This window comes from Mesoplodon densirostris, chromosome 20 (genome assembly GCF_025265405.1).
Source record: "Mesoplodon densirostris isolate mMesDen1 chromosome 20, mMesDen1 primary haplotype, whole genome shotgun sequence".
Taxonomy (NCBI): Eukaryota; Metazoa; Chordata; class Mammalia; order Artiodactyla; family Ziphiidae; genus Mesoplodon; species Mesoplodon densirostris.
The window spans coordinates 2,312,212-2,332,046 of NC_082680.1; the positions used below are offsets into that span (position 1 = coordinate 2,312,212).

At 40.0% G+C, this 19,835-nt stretch overlaps 1 long non-coding RNA gene across 1 annotated transcript in view; it reads right to left on the bottom strand.

Moving 5' to 3' along the window:
• Positions 1–884: 884 nt before the first annotated feature.
• Positions 885–19,835, bottom strand: part of LOC132481361 (uncharacterized) — a 415,660-nt gene continuing 396,709 nt past the window's right edge. The window contains exon 3 of the long non-coding RNA XR_009530811.1: positions 885–923. This is a non-coding gene — a long non-coding RNA (uncharacterized LOC132481361). The remainder of the gene's footprint in view (positions 924–19,835) is intronic.

Here is a 19,835-nt window from a genome sequence, read left to right on the forward strand (position 1 = left end):
AATATGAAGGTAGTCGAACCAACATACAGCAACAAGTAAGATTTGGAACCAAGATCAGTAAGAGAGATCGATGCGTGCTATGTAGGCTGCTGAAAGGCATCAGATGAAGACAAAGGCCATGGCTTTTCAGAGAAACAGAACGTCTGTGCCAGGTAAACCGTAATTAATAACCCCATCATGATTTCACTGCCTGACGAAACGCTTCGAGAAAGCCAAGTAGAGACACAAGCCCACGATCTGGTCATTTCTTGTTACACAGTAAGCACAGAATATACTATGAATATATACTAGGACTACATTAGGACTATACCAGGATTCTTGTCAATTTAAATCCTAGAATGAATCAGCAACGTAATTTAAATCCTAGTTAAACCCAATATATTACTAACATTTTAAAAGTCTATGCATTCAGTAAAGAATATGTATAGTGTTATTGTCAAATACTACTGTGAAGATACAACCATTTTTCACTTTCAAAATGACAAAGCCAACCAACCAAACAAATAATAAAGACCAGTAACAAAAACTGCAACCATGCCCCAACTGGCTGCTAATTTCCATGAAAATTGTCAAAAAAAATCAGAACTGAAGCAAATGTAACAGAACTAAGCTGTGTTCTTTGTATCTTACTTCAACAGGTATTTCTTTTAAAGTCACCAGGTTAATTAATTATTCCTACAAAAACAGGAAAATGTGCCAGTCTGTCCTTTCTATGCAATGTCTCCACCACGAACAATAATCTGGAACTTAAGATAATTAATATTATATAGCCTTGCCTTTGAACAACACAGCTGTCAGCCATGAGACTTTAAAATTAATAGGCTCTTTGAAGCTATAAATCAGAAACCATGATAATTTTATATAATATTTCTTAAAAGGCACTTACCTTTTCGAAGCAAAGCACACTTCTGGCAGCAAACTGCCTGTTAAAATAAAACATATCATTTATTGGTCTCCAGTAAATAACCTAAAGGATGATGCATTGTTATACATAGCACAATTATAGGCCAACTTTTAAAACTTTTCCTGATGTAATTTAGTTTCTTTTTTTTTACTAAAAATTAAAATCACCTCCTTGGTTGTAATAAATAGATGCCTTTCTGTTCAGTGCATGTGCACTGAAACCACAGAAGCTAATGAGTTTCATGTTTGAGAGCAAAACAGAAATTACGGGGCACATTATCCAGGTCATGGCTGTAGATTTCAGTACCTTCCATTCACTGACTGTAATGAGATGCACAAGAGTTAATGTCGACGAGGGAAGTTTTAAGGGTTAGGTCTCCCAGCAAATTTCATTTTTACTAAATAAAAATAAAGCACCATCACATAGAAATTATTAATATAAGATGTACTCTTTTCAAGTTTGCATTAGTTATTTGAGTGTCTTACATACTTCTCACCAAACTGCATTAAAATCTGGGAGATTTAATTTACAATACTTCACAACTATCACTGAGATGAAAGGAAGCCATGGTTCCACACGATATGCAGCCAAGACTGTACTTGAAACAACACTGGCTTGAATCAATATAACATTTAATCCTAATCAGAGTCTGGGACATAGTAGGAGAAAGAGTAACTGTAGAAGAAACTCTTTTGATCATACTTCCTTTCTCACAGGACCTGAATTCATTTTCTCGAAGCAAATATGAAAAATATCAAGAATTTCCTTAGGAACTCTGTTTGCATATGTAAGACTACACAGATGCGTCTTTTTCTACTGCCTACATATGTCACAAATCCTGACACTGAGGTGCCTCTAGGTACTGAAAAAAAATTTTTTTAACTGAGTTTAATCATATCCTCCAAACAAGCTAAGATCCAAAGCCTTGCAAAATTGATAACGTTTAGATATTCATTTGTAAACAGAGGTGGCTCCCATTTCAAAGTCACCTGAGTGCACTTGAGTGTTACATTGTCAGGACAGGAAAATCACTTCTCACCCTAGTCCTAGCTGGACTCTCTAATGAGATCTACAGATGGGGTAGGAAGTACTCAGAGATGGATGGAGAGCCAGTCTGAGAATGCCAAAGGCTCCAGGGGTAGGAAGTGCTCAGAGATGGATGGAGAGCCAGTCTGAGAATGCCAATGGCTCCAGGGGTAGGCTGTGCTCCCGGAAGACCCTCTGTCACCCCTGGTGCCCCGCTGTCCCTCTGTCTGCCCCATGCAAACATCAGGCTAAATTCCCTCTCCAAAGCTGCCGCTCTCAGCCATTCAGGGCAAAAGGGATTGAGGGTAAATCACACAATGTAACTATCCCCCTGCCCACAGAGATGATTTCTAGATATAAATGGAAGCATTTGGTATTTATATTTACATCAAATGCTTCTATTTTGCTTTGATATACACGGAAGCATTCAGGACAAAAATTAAGTTCAAGTCCTGTTAATTCTTGCACATCAGCAGTTTACTTTTCCCCAGAATCACTACAATAGCTGAACTTGCACAGTCTCTCACGATGGCTGTCCTTCAGCTTGTTAGGGGGTCTCCACAGCCCACTCCTGTCCACACACCTCACCCCAACCCTAATCCAATGTCCACGCAGATGGCACAGTTCTCTTTTTCAGGAGTAGATATAGTCAAGTTTCAGCACTACTTAAATCGTTTTGTTATTACTCATAGAATGAATTTCAGAAGCCTTGGCGTGGCTTCTGAGGCCCATTGCTCTGAAGCCCGCTGACATCTCTAACTTCTCATGACACCCTCCGCTCACCACACTGCAGATACGGGCTTTTTCTCTGCTCAGATCAGCCACCCTTTTCCTCATGTCAAGTCAGGATCTTAGCCAATGTGAAAGCCAAGGAAGTCTCTCCACCTGTGTGACCCTTGACCTCACTTACAGATCTCAAACATTTTTTCCTCTAAGTCTTCCCAAGAATCCTAAACTGGATCTCTTTTGCAAAAGAGCAGTTATGTTTTGCTCAGCTTCCTCTTCTCAAGCACTGCAGAGGGAAGGTTTGAGCTCTTAGTTCCCGGATGGAAAAAGTGAACCTAACATCTACTGTCTAAACGGGCGAACTTCTCAGACTCAACGCGGGCATTCAGCAGACTAGGTGCCTGTGCACTACACGTGATCCAGGATCCAGGAAGAGCAAGCCCGGCCACACGACACACACCATGTGGAGGAAACGTCAGCATTTATGTGGATGCTAAGAAGGGCATCCCGACTTTAACGTTTAAAGGGAAAACCTCTAAACTGATGAGCTTTAAGAACTGATGGTTACTGACATACCATGTTCCGTAAAGTGTAAAATGTCTTCGGTGTTCCTTTCCCGTACTAAGCAGCTATCATTAAAAAAAAAAAAAAAAAAATGCCCCTCAATATTGTCAAGTAAAATCAGAACAGTATGCAATGAACTTATAAAGCTGGACCCACAGCACAAATCACGGCCACCAATTACAGGCAACCTGGGCTCATTTCTGGGCAAGCCCAGAGCTGCCATTTCTCACCCTCTTATCAGCTTCTCTCTCTGTCATCAACACATTCACACTCATCAGCTTATTTCCCATAACGGGCTGCAGCAGCTGACATTTACTCCCCAACCTGAATGTACTGATGATGGGCTGGATGTGAGGCTAGAAAAGAGGTAGACATTCAACACTTCTATGCGCTTTCTACCCTCTTTGTAATCAGGTCAACGCAAAACCCTCTTTGAGCACAACTCCGAACAGCAGACTTGCCCTCAGACTCTCAGCTGTTAAGTGAAGTCTCCACAGAGAAGGGTGAAGAAAGAGCTGAATATAGGAGCACTGAGGTCCTTGAAACAGGCCTCTTCTTAGACTTGTAAATCTAAAAATCTCTGGTAAAGTTCATCTCCTTGTGTGTGTTTATGTGAGAGAGAAAGAGAGAGAGAGAGAGGAGGTGTGTGTGTGTTGCACACGCACTAGTGGGGTGAGCAAGATAATGTATTTTCCTCTCTTTGGAGACTGAAGTCAAAGTGTGAATCTTGAAGACTGAGCGGGATTTAATCAGACAGTGGCAAACGAACAGATAAAAGGTAAAGACATGGGGGAAGCTGACAGCCTAGAGTTTTACTCAGTACATCACTTTGGCTGAATTAGAGACAGAAAAGGGTAATGCTGAAGGGCCCAAATCCTTATGCTGTGTTAAGATGTTTCTACTTCTTTCACTGAAGAACACAGAGGATTTTGAAAAGGAAGGCTGATACCATATTTTTAACTTTGATTATCGGGTTAGCAGTATGGTGGCTGGTTACCGTTGGTGAAATAGGCCTGCTGGGAGACTTCTGATGGAATCCATAATTGAAAAGGTGAAAGACTTGACTGAGAGGCTGGGGGAAGTAAACAAAGGGAGAACTAAGCAACACATTCCCAAGGTATTTAGGAGGTGCAACTAACACATAGCTTTGACCATGTGAGGACAGAGGTGTATAGAATATCTTTCCATACTTGGTATGTGTGATGAAAGCACCCATGTAGCACCCATTTCCAAATGAGTGTATCATGAAAGTAAGAAGGATGGAGAATGAGAGAGAGAAGATGATGTGTTTGTTATCAGACTTTTTAAGGTTTCAGATTTTTGAAGCTCAGCAAAAACTTGGTAGACTCGGCTCAATGCTTTGATATACACTCTAATTTTATAATTGAGCAAATTAAAACTAAAATATATGATACCTGCTATCTCAAGGTCATACAGCTACTAGGTAGTAGAGGAAAAATTTTATTTCTACTTTCTTGACTCCAGGTCCCATTCTCATTATAGAATTGGCTCTCGGCTTTTAAATCCATGCCTAAATATCACAATTTTTCATCTGTAATTTGGCGATGATATCTCTCCCTTTGATTTATCTAAGATGCCGTGATGTTAAAATTTAGTAAATATAAGCAGCCATCTCTCCAGTGAATGTTTCCGTTCCCTTGGTGTGATATCCTTTTGAAACCTAATTATTGATGGACAATTACCTTTTCAAAAAATTAATGCAAATGGTCTTGCAGCTTGGCCCTACCATTCCACATTGATTCCACTTAATTAGGGGACCAAAAACCATGTCCATGTCTATGTTGATGAGGACAGTGGATATGGAGCATGAAAAGAGACCAGATGGTTCTTAACATTGAGTTGCCTACCTAGCGAGAGAGGTTCTCTGATTCTTTTTCATTTCTGTTTCAGGCTGCCTCTAACATCCTTTTAATGGAGATTTTTATTTGTGCATTTCATCGCTGTTATGTGAATCTGTTGCTACTGAATATGTTGCCTACCCAGCCTCTTGTGAAAATTAGTATGGTTCTTTGTGGTTATAAATAACAACTGTATTCTTTTTGATAGAAAGGACAATTGAAGGGTTTTTTTTTTGGTTATTTTTTTATTCTTAAACTTTGCTCATATTGATTTATTTGGATTGTTAACCATGAAACATAAAGGATTATCTCAAATAAGAGTATGTCACGTAATGTCTATTTTGCTCTTTGCTAGAAATGGACCATTACACTGCCAAGACGCATTGTTAGAGTGATTTATTTTCCTGGGTTCCACCCTCCTCCACCCGACTATGCAGAGATATGTTAGTATATTCCTCTAAAGTATTGTTTTTTCATCGAGGATAAACAAAGAATTTGTCATGCGTACCAGAAATATTATTTATCACCGAAGTTAGTGAAAGGCTGAGACATGTTTAATCGTGCAGTGTATACAGCAATAAATCCACTTCTGGAATTTTAAGAAGTTGCATTTAGATAGAAAGAACTCTTTTACTTTAAAGCCATAAAGCCCTTTACAAAGTCAATTATATTATTTGTCAAAAGCGAGTGGCTAGAGGTTAAGGATATTGACTTGAGAATCACAATGCCTGGGTTGAAAGGGCACCTCAATACTGCTTACTGCAGTGTGACCTTCAGCAAGTTACTTCTCTCTGCCACTGTTTCTTCAAATGTCAAAAAAGGAAAATAACAGTCACTATCTCATAGGGTTATTATGAGGATAAAAAGAGTTAATGTATGTAAAGCATTTAGAATATGGCTAGGCACATAATTCCCCCTCGATATGTTAGCTTTTATAATGATTTGAGTGACTATTGTTCTACTCTTTGGTAGAATAATTATCAAGTGATATTTATTATATAAGCTTAGGCTTTGCTGAATGTGAAATATCATAATGCCTCAATTTTCCTGAACTCAGCAGAAAATCAGATAGTGATAAAAAATATGAGTAGCAAGTAGATATCACAAATTTTATGCACAATATCTGAAATATGTTAGCTATACACAAGAGCCTCAGGTTGGTTTTTTGTTTGTTTTTTTTTGTTTTTTTTTTAAGGTCTGGCACTGTGCTACAAGTGATGCAAAGATACAAGACTCCTTACCCTTAAGCAACTTGTAATCTAGTTGAAAAGGAAATAAGAATAAATACAATATCAGGTAATATAGAATTATTTCTATGAGAAAGTGACAACAGGAGAGAGATGAGGGAAGTCATGTTATTTTTGGCAGGAAGGCAAACTTTTGGAACACTGTCCATGCTGTATCATCTTATGTGAACCCACACTGCTGTCTGGCGATATTTTTATTCAATTTTAGAATTATGAGCTCTTGCCTCTCTACAAAGTTTTAGTATCAGCCTAACAGTGAATGCCTTATTTCTAATTATTTGTACTGCTGAAAATCATAATTAGTGTAACAAACGTTTACTGAGTACGAATTAAGGTAGCGCACAGGAAGAGAGCAGCATGGAGGCTTTATTTGAGTACCCTGAGGATAATAAGAGAATGACCCAACCTTAGAAGACTCAGAATAGCCAAAGCAATCTTAAAAAACAACAAAGCTGTAGGCATCATGCTCCCTGATTTCAAATTATATTACAAAGTTATAGTAATCTAAACAGTATGGTATTGGCATGCAAATGGACATAGATCAATGGAACAGAATAGAGAGCCCAGAACAAACATGGTCAACGATTTATGTGAAAGGAGCCAAGAATACACAATGGGGAAAGAAAAGTATCTTCAATAAATGGTGGTGGGAAAACTGGACAGCTACATACAAAAGAATAAGACTGGATCCCTTATTTACGGACCCCTAACCGTACATAAGCAATACTTCAAAATGGATCAAAGACTTGAAGGTAGGAACTATAGCCATAAAACTCTTAGAAGAGAACAGAAGTGGTAAGCTTTTTTATTTAAAAAAATTTTTTTCTTGGAGTATAGTTGATTTACAATGTTGTATTAGTTTCAGGTGTACAGCAAAGTGAATCAGTTATACATATATGCACTTCTTTTTTTTTAGATTCTTTTTCCATATAGCCATTACAGAGTATTGAGTAGAGTTCCCTGTGCTATACAGCAGATTCTTATTAGTTACCCATTTTATATATAGTAGCGTGTATATGTCAATCCCAATCTCCCAATTTATCCCTCCCCCCCCACTTATCCCCTGGTAACCATGATGGTTTTCTACATCCGTGACTCTACCTCTGTTTTGTAAATAAGTTCATTTGTACCTTTTTTTTTTTTTAGATTCCACATATAAGCAATATCATATTATATTTGTCTTTCTTTGTCTGACTTCACATATTTTATGACAAAATACTTGCAAACGAAGCAGTAAGCTCTTTGACATTGGTTTTGGAGACAATTTTTTGTATTTGATGCCAAATATACATGGGGGACTGCATCAAAGTAAAAAGCTCTGCACAGCAAAGGAAACCATCAACAAAATGGAGTTAACCCAGTGAATGAGAGAAAGTATTTGCAAATCATATCTGTTAATGGGTTAATACCCAAAATACAAAAATGAACTCACATAACGTTATAGCAAAAAACCAAATCTGATTAAACAATAAGATCTGAAAAGACATATTTCCAAAGAAAACATACAGGTGGCCAACAGTTACACAAAAAGGTGTTCAACATCACCAGTCGCCAGAGAAATGCAAATCAGAACCAAAATGAGGTGTCACTTCACACCTGTCAGAATGGCTATCCACAAAAAGACAACAAACAACAAGTGTCGGTGAGGATGTAGAGAAAAGGGAACCCCTGTGTACTGTTGCTGGGAATGTAAATTGATGCAGCCACTGTGGAAAACAGTATAAAGGTTCCTCCAAAAATTAAAAATAGAACTACCATACGATCCAGCAATTCCACTTTAGGGAATATGTGTGAAGGAAGCAAAACATTATGTCAAAGAGATATCTATACCTCCATGTTCACTGCAACATTATTTGTAATAGCCAAGATATGGAAACAATCTAAGAGTCTGCTGATGGACGAAGAGACAAAAAAGAGGTGGTAGGCATATACAGTGGAATGAAATTCAGCCATGAAAAAGAAGGAAATCCTGCCATTTGCAACAACATGGATGGGCCTTAAGGGCTTTGTGCTAAGTGAAATAAGTCAGACAAAGCAAGACAAATAGTGTGTATCTCACTTATAATTGAAATCCAAAAAACAACAGCCATCACCAAATAACCAAGCTCATGGATACAGAGAACACTGTAATTACTGGGGGGAGAAATAGATGAAGGGGGTTAAAACACACAAACTTCCATCTATAAAAAAAATAAGTCATGGGGATGGAATATGCAGCAATGGTGACTACAGTTAATGATACTGAATTGTATATTTGAAAGTTGGCTAAGAGAAGAGGTCTTAAGAGTTTTCACGACTAAGAAAAAAAAATGTAGCAATGTATGGTGATGGATGACAACTAGACTTATTATAAGCATTTTGCAACATACCCAGATATGTAATCACTAAGTTGTATACCTAGAACTCTATAATGCCATTTGTCAATCACATCTAAATTAAAAAGTACTACTAAAAATGAACAAAACAGTTTAAGTACTAAGAATAAGAAAACAGGTGACACAGTGCCAGTGGATGGGAGAGGCCATTTCATTTTGCATGGCCATGAAACTATGTGACACTTGATCTAAGATAGGAATGAATGACGAGCAGCAGCCAGTCTCGGAGGGTCTAGCAGCAGAACCTTCCAGGAAGAAGGAAGCACAGAGGGAAGGCCTGAAAAAAGATAAAAATATTACTATCTGTGAAGAGAAAGCCTACAAGTGAGAAGTCTTCTGAATAAGGTCTGGAAGATGGGCACGCAACCGGGTTTTGAGTTAAGGGCTATTTTGCAAGTGCAACTGGACAACAGTGAGGTTTGGAAGGAGGGGTAACATGATCCAATTTACGTTTTTAAAACAATTCTTTAGTTGTTGTGTGAAGTGATAGCAGGGGTCAAGGGTAGAAACCGGGACAGGAGTTAAGAAGCCACTGCAGTGACCAAGCAAGAAGTGATGGGGCTTAGACACGCCAGCTGCACCGGTGACGGAGAGACACAGATGATGGCAGAATGACGTTTGGATGGATTCGGTGATGGATTGGAGGTGAGAATGAGAGAGACAGGAATGAAGTCCTAGGTCTCAAGAAGGCAAACTAGATTATGCCGCCATTTACCAAGATGGGATTGAGGGAGGAAAACACATAACTGGGGAAGAAAATACCGATTTATATTTTAGCCTTATCTAGTGTGAGGACCACACTGACACGTAAGTGGTAACGTTGCATACATGGTTCTAGAAAAGAACATGTGGGGTCTACAGGGTGTTTCAACGTCCACTATTCACTTTTAAGCTAGATGTTTTTGTTGTAGCTGTGGGACTGTCCTACGCTCTGAACTAGCCCACAAAGCACACATGCAGCTCCTGCCCCTCTCTGCCGGATGACACTATATGCCTACCCACGTGTGACAAACTGTTTCCAGACACTGCTGAATGGCAGGAAGTATGGGAAGGCAAGATTTCTCTGGGTTGAGAATCACCAGTCTTGAGATATACATTTAGATGTAAAAATAAAGACTGAATTTGACACCGGGGATATGGACTATCTCATTGTGAGAAGCAGGGGGGAAATAGTAGATGGCTCACCCCGGGGGACTCTAAAATTAGAAACTGACCAGAGGAAGAGGCTCTGGCAAAGACAATTGAGGCAGAAATTAAACCTGATAAGTGTGGTGGGTTGGAATCCTAGAGCAGCAGCTCTTGCCAGCAGGAGAGAGCGAGCATATGTGGTTCATACGAATGAGTCTGATTAGGTAAACAAGGGCAGAAAAATAATCGCTTCCAGATCGGCGTCTTAAGAGAACTGGCCTCTAAAAGTCATGAGGCAGCCTCAGTGTAAGAATTTCCATCATCTTAAATTATTTTAGCAAGATATTCTGCTTGGGTAAGAGTCTGACAAGAGATGGGAGGTGGTTGGTTATCAGCCTCTTCTCAATTTCTTTAGCTGTGTTTGAGGCTTGGTGCTCAAGGGGCCAGTAGCAGGTGAGGTTGGAGCTAATGCCTCTCTCAGGAGTTTGCACAAAGGACTGAGATACCTCTAGGGGGACCCTGAGCTCCCACCTGTCCCCTGAATTGGAATGCTATACAAACATGTCCGATGTCTACACTGCTGCTGTGACCAAGGCCAGACTGCAGAAAAAGGCAAAGTGTTCGTGGGAGGGAAGTTACCCTGAGGTTGAAAGGAGTCTGGGAAAGTCAACTGGTCTCCAAGGACAAAGAGTCAGAGGGGAGAGCTACCCTGAACCCAACACCTTTCTGACACTGAAAACTTTCTTGTCTGCCACCCTGATCCTGTGCACATTTGGGGAGGAAATGCTATGTGTGTATGAATTGAATGAGCTGCATTTCCAAGAATGCTGAAGTCTCAGGCTTGAGAAGCCTGACTTCATCTACCCAAAAAAGCAGCTGTCTGAATTCAAAAACAGCACGAGGACAGGAGGAGAAGGAAGCTTCTGAACACTGTGACTAGGTGGGTTGGTGGCACCTGGAACTCGGCCAACAGCAATAGCAGCAAGTTCAGACCTCCAAGACCACCGTAAGTAATGCTGACCTAGATTTTCAGTTCCATCATGACTGATCTCGCTCCGATATCTGAGGTAACAAGGGACAGATAGGGAAGTGGATCTGTACACAGGTGGGTGGAGAGGGCTGGGAGGTAAGAGTGAGGAGAGGTTGAAGAATTCAGTCACACAGCAACTTAATGCATATATATATTTTCCCTCTAGAGTTAAATATGCCAGATGAAGGGATATACAGACTTATAATTTTAATAGCTACTGACAGATTATACTTTAAAAATTTATAATTCATAACCCACTAGTAAATTAATAGTGCCAATTTCCCTAAACTTTCACCAGCTCTAGATGTGAATCCTCCTTAATTCTGGCAGTCTGATGTGTGGGGAAAAAAAATGCTATCTCACTCTTGCTCTAACCCAGCGGTCCCCAACCATTCTGGCACCAGGGGCCGGTTTCAGGGAAGGCAGTTTTCCCACGGACTGGGTGGGAATGGCTCAGGCCATGACGCCAGCGACGGGGAGCGACGGGAAGCAGTGGGGAGTGATGAGGAGAGATGGGGAGCGACGGGGAGCGACGGGGAGCAATGGGGAGAGACGGGGAGCGACGGGGAGCGGCGGGGAGCGACGGGGAGCGACGGGGAGCCGTGGGGAGCGACGGGGAGCCGTGGGGAGCGATGAGGAGGGACGGGGAGCGACGGGGAGGGACGGGGAGCGACGGGGAGGGACGGGGAGCGACGGGGAGCGACGGGGAGCAGCAGACGAAGCTTCACTCGCTCTCCCGCCACTCACCTCTTGCTGTGCGGCCCGGTCCCTAACAGGCCGCGGACCAGTATCAGTCCATGGCCCGGGGATTGGGGACTCCTACTCCAATTAGTATTTTATGGCCACTACTGAAGGCAAACTTCTTTTCATATAGAGCTTATTTGTATTTCCTTTCCTGGAAATTGCCTATTCACACTCTTTGCCTATTTTTCTGATAGACTCTTGATCTATTTCATACTCATTTGTAGAAGCTCTATATATTAGGAACATTAATCTTTGTCATACTTCAAAAGATCACCTCATTTAACATGCGTGTATTTCTGTGAAACAGTTCAGATGTTCCCTTACATCATCAATGCAGGCCCGATACCATCCCACAAGGGACTGAGAACTTACACAACTCTGTTGTGAAAATTTGGGAATGTAACCCCAAGACTAACATTCCCATGTTAGGAGTGGTGGTCTAAATTAGGTGATGGTCTGAATTATTAAGATGTAGGTTATTAACATGGTTTTTTTGTTGTTGTTGTTGGTGGTTTTTTTTTGTGGTACGCGGGTCTCTCACTGTTGTGGCCTCTCCCGTTGCGGAGCACAGGCTCCAGACGCGCAGGCTCAGCAGCCATGGCTCACGGGCCCAGCCGCTCCATGGCATGTGGGATCTTCCCGGACCGGAGCACGAACCCATGTCCCCTGCATCAGCAGGCGGACTCTCAACCACTGTGCCACCAGGGAAGCCCAACATGGTTTTTTAGAATAGGACTGGCAAAAAAATTAACAAGCTGGTTGCTCTAGGATAAGGATGTGGCTCATCACGCTTCTGCTTTGAAAGACACTGGATCTCTCTAAACAGTCATGAGTCTCTTCGTTTAAGGTAGATTTCCAATGGACTTCCCTGGTGGCGCAGTGGTTAAGAATCCACCTGCCAATGCAGGGGACACGGGTTCAAGCCCTGGTCCGGGAGGATCCCACATGCCGTGGAGCAACTAAGCCCGTGCGCCACAACTGCTGAGCCCACGGGACACAACTACTGAAGTTCGCGCACCTAAAGCTCAGGCTCCGCAACAAGAGAAGCCACCACAGTGAGAAGCCCGTGCACCACAACGAAGAGTGGCCCCCGCTCATTGCAACCAGAGAAAGCCTGTGCGCAACAAAGACCAAAATAAATAAATAAAATTAATTAAAAACAAACAAACAAACAAAAGGTAGATTTCCCAAACAAAATGTGTTCCTTGAGGTCCTATTATGTGTTAAGGGAGAAAAAAAAGTCTGTGGCCAAATACATTTGCAAGTGCTTTTGTATAAAGTGTTTTTATTGAAGGATTTTATAGACACTTTTAAATGCTAATGTTCATTATCAAGCTCTAATAAAATTTGAATGTGTAGAATTCCCCAAATTATTGGAATATAGCCCTTTGAGATTTTCCAGAGTATACCACCAGAGCTAGTATTCACAGAATAAAATTTTTATAAATGCTGACTTAAGGAAATATCTATACACTCCCTTGTAAATGAATAGCTTTTCTTGAATATTTGCCTTCGCTTTGCCATCGTGTCACCACAAATCACCCAGAGACAACAACAAAACTTATATAAAATTACTAGGGGACCATTTGAGAAGATTCATAAATTCAAAGTGTGAGTTGAGTTGGAAGAACCTTAGTGTAGTTAGAAGTTATAGAGTCATTGTGTGTGTGTGTGTGTGTGTGTGTGTGTGTGTGTGTATGCAAGACCCGTATCTCCATGAAGGTTATGAAAAGGGGTCCTCTTAACTCAAAGAATCTATGGAGTGATAGGTACACAAAGATGAGAAATTTACTGACAAGCCTTTACTAAATATATAGCGCTAAAACAAAATATAATGTTTAATGTATGCGGGCCTCTCACTGCTGTGGCCTCTCCCGTTGCAGAGCACAGGCTCCGGACGCGCAGGCTCAGCGGCCATGGCTCACAGGCCCAGCCGCTCCGCGGCATGTGGGATCTTCCCGGACCGGGGCACAAACCCGTGTCCCCTGCATCGGCAGGCGGACTCTCAACCACTGAGCCACCAGGGAAGCCCTGTCTTATTTTTACAAATTTATTTGCTGTAAGTTTTCAGGACCTACCCTGAATTCACTTGTTAATATAATTTTAAAATTTAGTTTTAATTTTTCCCACTTTAAGTTCACATTTATGAAGAAAGGAGGTAAAATGATAAGGGACTAATATGCTTAAGAGCGTTATCATAAATAACCTCCATCGACATGAGTTGTTCATTGTCCATTTAATTAGCAGGTACTATTGATAAATGTAAGTAAATCATGGATAATTACTCACCTGGGTCCCTAAGTTTGCCATTTTACCTGTAGCTTTCAATAATTACTGGTCCCTTCACTCTTTAGCTCATAGAAACACTCCTAAAAAGCAAGATTATGCCTTGCCTATTAAAGTCACTGCCCGCACCTCAGAAACTGCAGTAAATGCTTTCACAAGTAGCATTTCCAATGAATAATGCTGAAATCAGACTTTTTTTTTTCATTGAAAGTGCCTCAAGTAGTTGGCTCCTTTCCCATCGGCTACTTTGTAACTGCGAATATGACAACATGACGGTGATTCACAGATGCCAAAATATGACGAGCAGAGCAAATCTGTGTTCCAGATATGATAAGGTGAGAAAAACGGAACTCTTGGCCCCAGGTGATTTCCATGAAGACACCTACATACAGTGGGGCTCACTATCTATCCCATGCAGCCGTCAACTTTAATAACCAGAGAGGGAGAGAAACACATCTAAAAATGCAAATGGATGAAAAAATAAAACTGGGTTGCATAGTAACATCTTAAGCAGATTTGAGGGATGTATGTTTGGAAAGCCTAAGCTTCTGCCCTGGAAAATGCTTTTTGTCGTATTCAACACATATTGGGTTAGAACTGAGAAAAATACATCCAAATTATGAGTGGCTTTAAAAAATTCCTTCTCCAGTCCACCAGCCTTGTAAGCCATGTGATATTAATCGAAGTAACAGCTTGTTTTGGGTTTTTATCACAATATGTAGAAGCTTATTTTAAATGTGCATCTGCTTCACAGCTGAAGGACTACAGTTACATCACTGGAACAGAAAAAAAATAGATCATCAACTTACATCTTCAAAAGATCAGCTATACGTTCATACATACCACTTCTCAGTTGTGCAATCTAGTATTTAGGAATAACAGAATCACAAATTATACAAGGCTGCTTTTACTTGTTGTACATATACATTTATGTACAATTCTATGCATATATTCTGATTCCCACCGAGTCTGACTGGCAATTTAAGTCATATAAGCTCATTTATGGTCAGAATTTATACTTAAAAATCAATGTTTCTCCCTGTCAAATCCAGGCTAGGCTTTCATTAGATATAACATAATATATATGCTTATTACAGTGACTTTACCAGAATCATGGGAAAATTAAAGGTATTTTTATGCCAAACTCTGAGTCTAAATACACTCTTCAAAATCCAATTTGTAAATAAGAAAAGGCAATATTTCTTTTAATTCATCACATTGGCATTATTTGGATATGTCTCATGTTACACAACTGTAGTGTTTTGGAAAACTACACAGTACAGGAAAAAAAAAAATAATTTTGGTGTAGATGTTTTCCTAGTTGGTTTCCAAGAAATGTTCCCTGTCAATTTTTATGTCGAGATGTAAATAAATTGAGAAGTTATTTAGAAATGGCAAGCTCTGTGAGACAAGGAGCCTTGTTTGTTTACCACTGTATTCTAACACTTAGCATAGTGCCAAGTATATAGTACATGTTTAATAAGTATTTGTGGAACGAATTAATGAATAAATAATTGAAGTCAGTTAAAAAAGAAACAAGGCCTAACCAAAATATTTCACAAAATATACAAACTTAGCAATTAATATAAGATATTAATAAAGTATCTTATGCCTAACTCTGTAAGTTAACTTAAAAATTGGATTTTTTGGCAAGGAATTACTCAATATTTATCTTTATTTTTCTCTTTTTGGGTGGCAGGCTGTGGGAAAAAGAACCACTTACCACTTAGAAACCATACTTTCAAGTGCAGTTTCAAAAATACTTGAATTCTACAATACAGTGCTGCTTATTCACGGAAAGTCTACGAAAAAAGGCTCATTCAGCACCCAACTGCACCTCTTCTTCTCAGCCAATATGGCACCCAGGGCTGAGACAAGGGCCATAGGATCTCCACAGTAAGATGTTCCATTAAACATTCACCTACACACGTTTCACACACTTCTGACAGCATAGTTTTATTCTTATTATTGGGTGCTTACTATAACCTAAGCACACACCGACTTCTATATAAGTATGATCTCACTGAAGTCAGCACTAGTATTAACCCCATTATACAGACAAGAAAATAAAGGCTCAGATAGGTGAGGAACTTATCCAAGGTCATCGATCAAGGAAGTCGTGGCATAGGGCATTTAACTAACAGGCAGAAAAAAAAAAAAAAACTCATTATCTCTCAGCTAGACAGAAGAATCATTACAAAGAAGGGTACCAGAAGTCAAGAGAAGAGAGAAGTTTAGAGAGACTAAAAGAATGTACACAAAAGTAGAAAAGAAAAAGGAGGGGGGGGTCACCAAACAGTTTTAATTCGAAATACAAAGGAACATGTAAAAGCTACTAGATTAACTTATATAGATCATAGTTAAAGGACCAAAACATTCAAGGTAACATTTGAATGTAACATGGAATCAGGTTAGTACTAAGCTCTAACAGTTCTTTTTTTTTTTTTTTCTTAGTTTGAGGTATTGGTTATTACTATGATCTACATCACCTCATAAGATATGGACTTTTACCACTAATAGAATAGATTTTATAATTTAATATAGCAAAGGGCTATCATTAATATATAAAACCATTAATATTTAACATCCCAATATAAGTTATTATGCCAAAGTGGCCCAGAGGAAGAAAAGAAAGTCCAAGTGTGGAATTAAATCTATGTTCAAAACTAACACTTCAGGAAAGCCTCTCATTTGATTGGATTTGTAGCATAGTTACTTTGCAAGTAAATAAAGACACAGATTTCTCTCTCCTCTTTTTCTGGGTTTCTTTCTCTTTCCCTCCATTCCTTTCTGCTCTTTTTTCTTTCTCTCCTATTACTCTCTTTATCCATTAAAGCATATGTATATTAAATGAATCTACAAAGAAGTTCTGCAACGTTGAAAACTTCGTGCACTACTTGATATTAAAAACTGATCCTAAGAGATACTTCTATTAAATACCACCTTTGGCTACTATGTTATAAAATCTAGTATTAAAATCCTCACCATGAGCAAATGCAGAGAGGGGGTGACTAGTATACTGTGTAAGGGAAATAATTAGGGTACATCAATACATACTGGGATTGGATTAGATTGGACTAAAGGATCCTTGCTTGGCAGTCTAAGAATTTTCGACTTTACTCAAATGGCCAGTGTCACGTGCTTGAAAAGTCTGACAGCCAGTGCTTGGATCCTTCAGGAAAGAAAAAAAATCTAGGAGCTGGGAAATTATTTAGGAAGCCCATTAAGTTGTGCACAAAATTGTACATGTTGGGCTTCCCTGGTGGCGCAGTGGTTGAGAGTCCGCCTGCCGGTGCAGGGGACACAGGTTCGTGCCCCGGTCCGGGAAGATCCCACATGCCACGGAGCAGCTGGGCCCGTGAGCCATGGCTGCTGAGCCTGCGCGTCCGGAGCCTGTGCTCCGCAATGGGAGGGGCCACAACGGTGAGAGGCCCGCGTACCGCAAAAAAAAAAAAAAAAAAATTGTGCATGTGTCTGTCATTACTGATCAAAATTAGATTTAAGATGTTTACCTTGTTCTGAAAATTAGTCATTCAAAAATCGTGACAAACAACGCAGACTATTATATTAGGCACTGATTATACCTCATATGTCATATGACTGCATGGATTACAGAAGAGGTCTCAAGGAGTAATAATGCTGGAGCATGTTTAGAACAAATATATGTCTTAGAGGTTAAGAGAAAGAGAGAAAGAGGGAGAGAGACTGTCAGAATCCTGTGAAAACTTGCCTACTGCACTGAAAAATTACCCTCTAGTGAACTGCCTTCAGGCTGCATTTTCAGAAATTATATTCTAGTAGTGGTCCATTTTTCAACCAGAAGGATGATATTTTTCTCCATCAATTTGATTCCCAGTCAATACTTCTTATACATAACATGATCTAGGTATTTCAGTTAAAAATAACCAAGGTTAAAATGTCTCATAAATACATAGTATCATTAAACATAGCCACATAAGGTGAGTGCCAATATTTCACTGCTGAAGCTAAATGTGTTATTGGTCTGTTTGTTTCAGCAAAAACAGTGAAGCCCATTCCATACAGTTCCCAGTGTCAGCAGCTGCCATTCTTTTCCCTATCCAAACAGGAGATGTGCTAGTTAGTGAAGTTAGTTCAACACAGGCAGTTGATGAAGATGTAAACAACTCCGTTTAGGTTCTTTTGAAATACGTGTTGATTTCTTGAGATTACAGCCCTCAATGTTTAATAAACCTGTACACTCTTTTCCCCCCCTATATGACAGTCTGAATTAGCTCAAGCTAGATTCTGGCACAGCGCTCTGCAGCCTTGGAGATTGCCTGAGAAGCTGATACAACCTGATTTGCAAGTGGTCCACACTCACCTCTCTCCTCCAACCCATCCAAACTGACTTCAATCACTGCCCCTCTGCTACAGAAGACTTCATGTAAGTCTCCAAAGCTTCATTTTCACCCGAGTTCTTTATTCACAACTTAATACAAAGCATTTGACTTGTTGGTATCGCTTTGAATGCAAACTTTCATCCACCATTGAATTCATTCTTTTTCCTACAAACGGATTCTTCCTGATCACAATCTACTAGCCACTGGACTCACTGGTGACGTCTAGAAACTCTGACTCGCTTATGACTCTGCTCTTTCTATCAAGGCCTAAGTGGACGGCACCATTTTGTGAACCTCCAGGTTGCAGATTCTCTTTGATTGCTTCTTCCCCTTTCTTCCATTTTAACAGTGGAATTCTTCACCCTAAACAACTGTAAGAGCCTTCCAGCTGTCTTCCTGGCCTCTGGTCTCTCCTTGCCAATCTACCCTTTGCTGACCCACACTGATCTTCAGAGAGCACAATGTTTATCAAGAATTCCCTACTCAGGAATCTAACAGAGCTGCTTTTGTCCCTGTTTAGCTGTGCATGACATCCATAAAGGGTCTTACCCAAGAGAACAGACCTGTGTGAATCTATGGTACTAAATGTACTAAGAATGTTAATCATAAATCTAAATCATGATTCAATTTGGGGTCAAAAGAGATAAATAACATTAGTGGGCATTTCCTAATGAATCTGTAGGCTTTTTATACCCATTAATTGTTCTGGTTAAAGGCTAATTGTTCCAGTTAAAATTTCCTCCACTTAGATCTACCTAACATATTATGCCACTTGGAAAAGTTCTTCAGAAATGGAAAATCCTCTACTTTTATTTTTATGGAGGGACAAATATTTGTGTGAATGGTGGAAAATTTTTTATCCATTAACTTTCCTTCTCTTGAACTGGATTCTTTTTAAAACAGGATCTCAATATTGATTTGTGGGCTTCCCTGGTGGCGCAGTGGTTGGGAGTCCACCTGCCGACGCAGGGGACACGGGTTCGTGCCCCGGTCCAGGAAGATCCCACATGCCGCGGAGCAGCTGGGCCCATGAGCCATGGCCGCTGAGCCTGCGTGTCCGGAGCCTGTGCTCCATAACGGGAGAGGCCACAACAGTGAGAGGCCCGCATACCGCAAAAAGAAAAAATATAGATAGATAGATAGATAGATAGATAGATTTGTTTTTCATCTCAATTCATTATTTTCAGTCAACATTGAAAGCAACCCAAAACAGTATTGTAAATCAACTATACTTCAATAAAAAGATAGTGAAGAAAACATCATTATTTTATAGTTTTTCAAGTGAACTTGTGCTTTGTGATATTACACCTCATATAGTCTCTGGAAAACTCATTGTTCACCAGTGGATGAAAAAGGCAAATCATGTTTTAGCATTATCTTTGGTTGTAGTTTTGAGCTTAAGATCACCCTAAAAGGAGACTGAAGAATCCTAGGATCCCCCTGACCACACACTGAGAAGTGATGCTTTATGGGAAAGTGTCTACAAGGTTGATTCTCTGGAATAAAATGGAAGAGACTGCATAAATCTCATGGTTTTGAACACTAATGGTTACTGCCAACTTATTATTTCAATATGTATCCAATT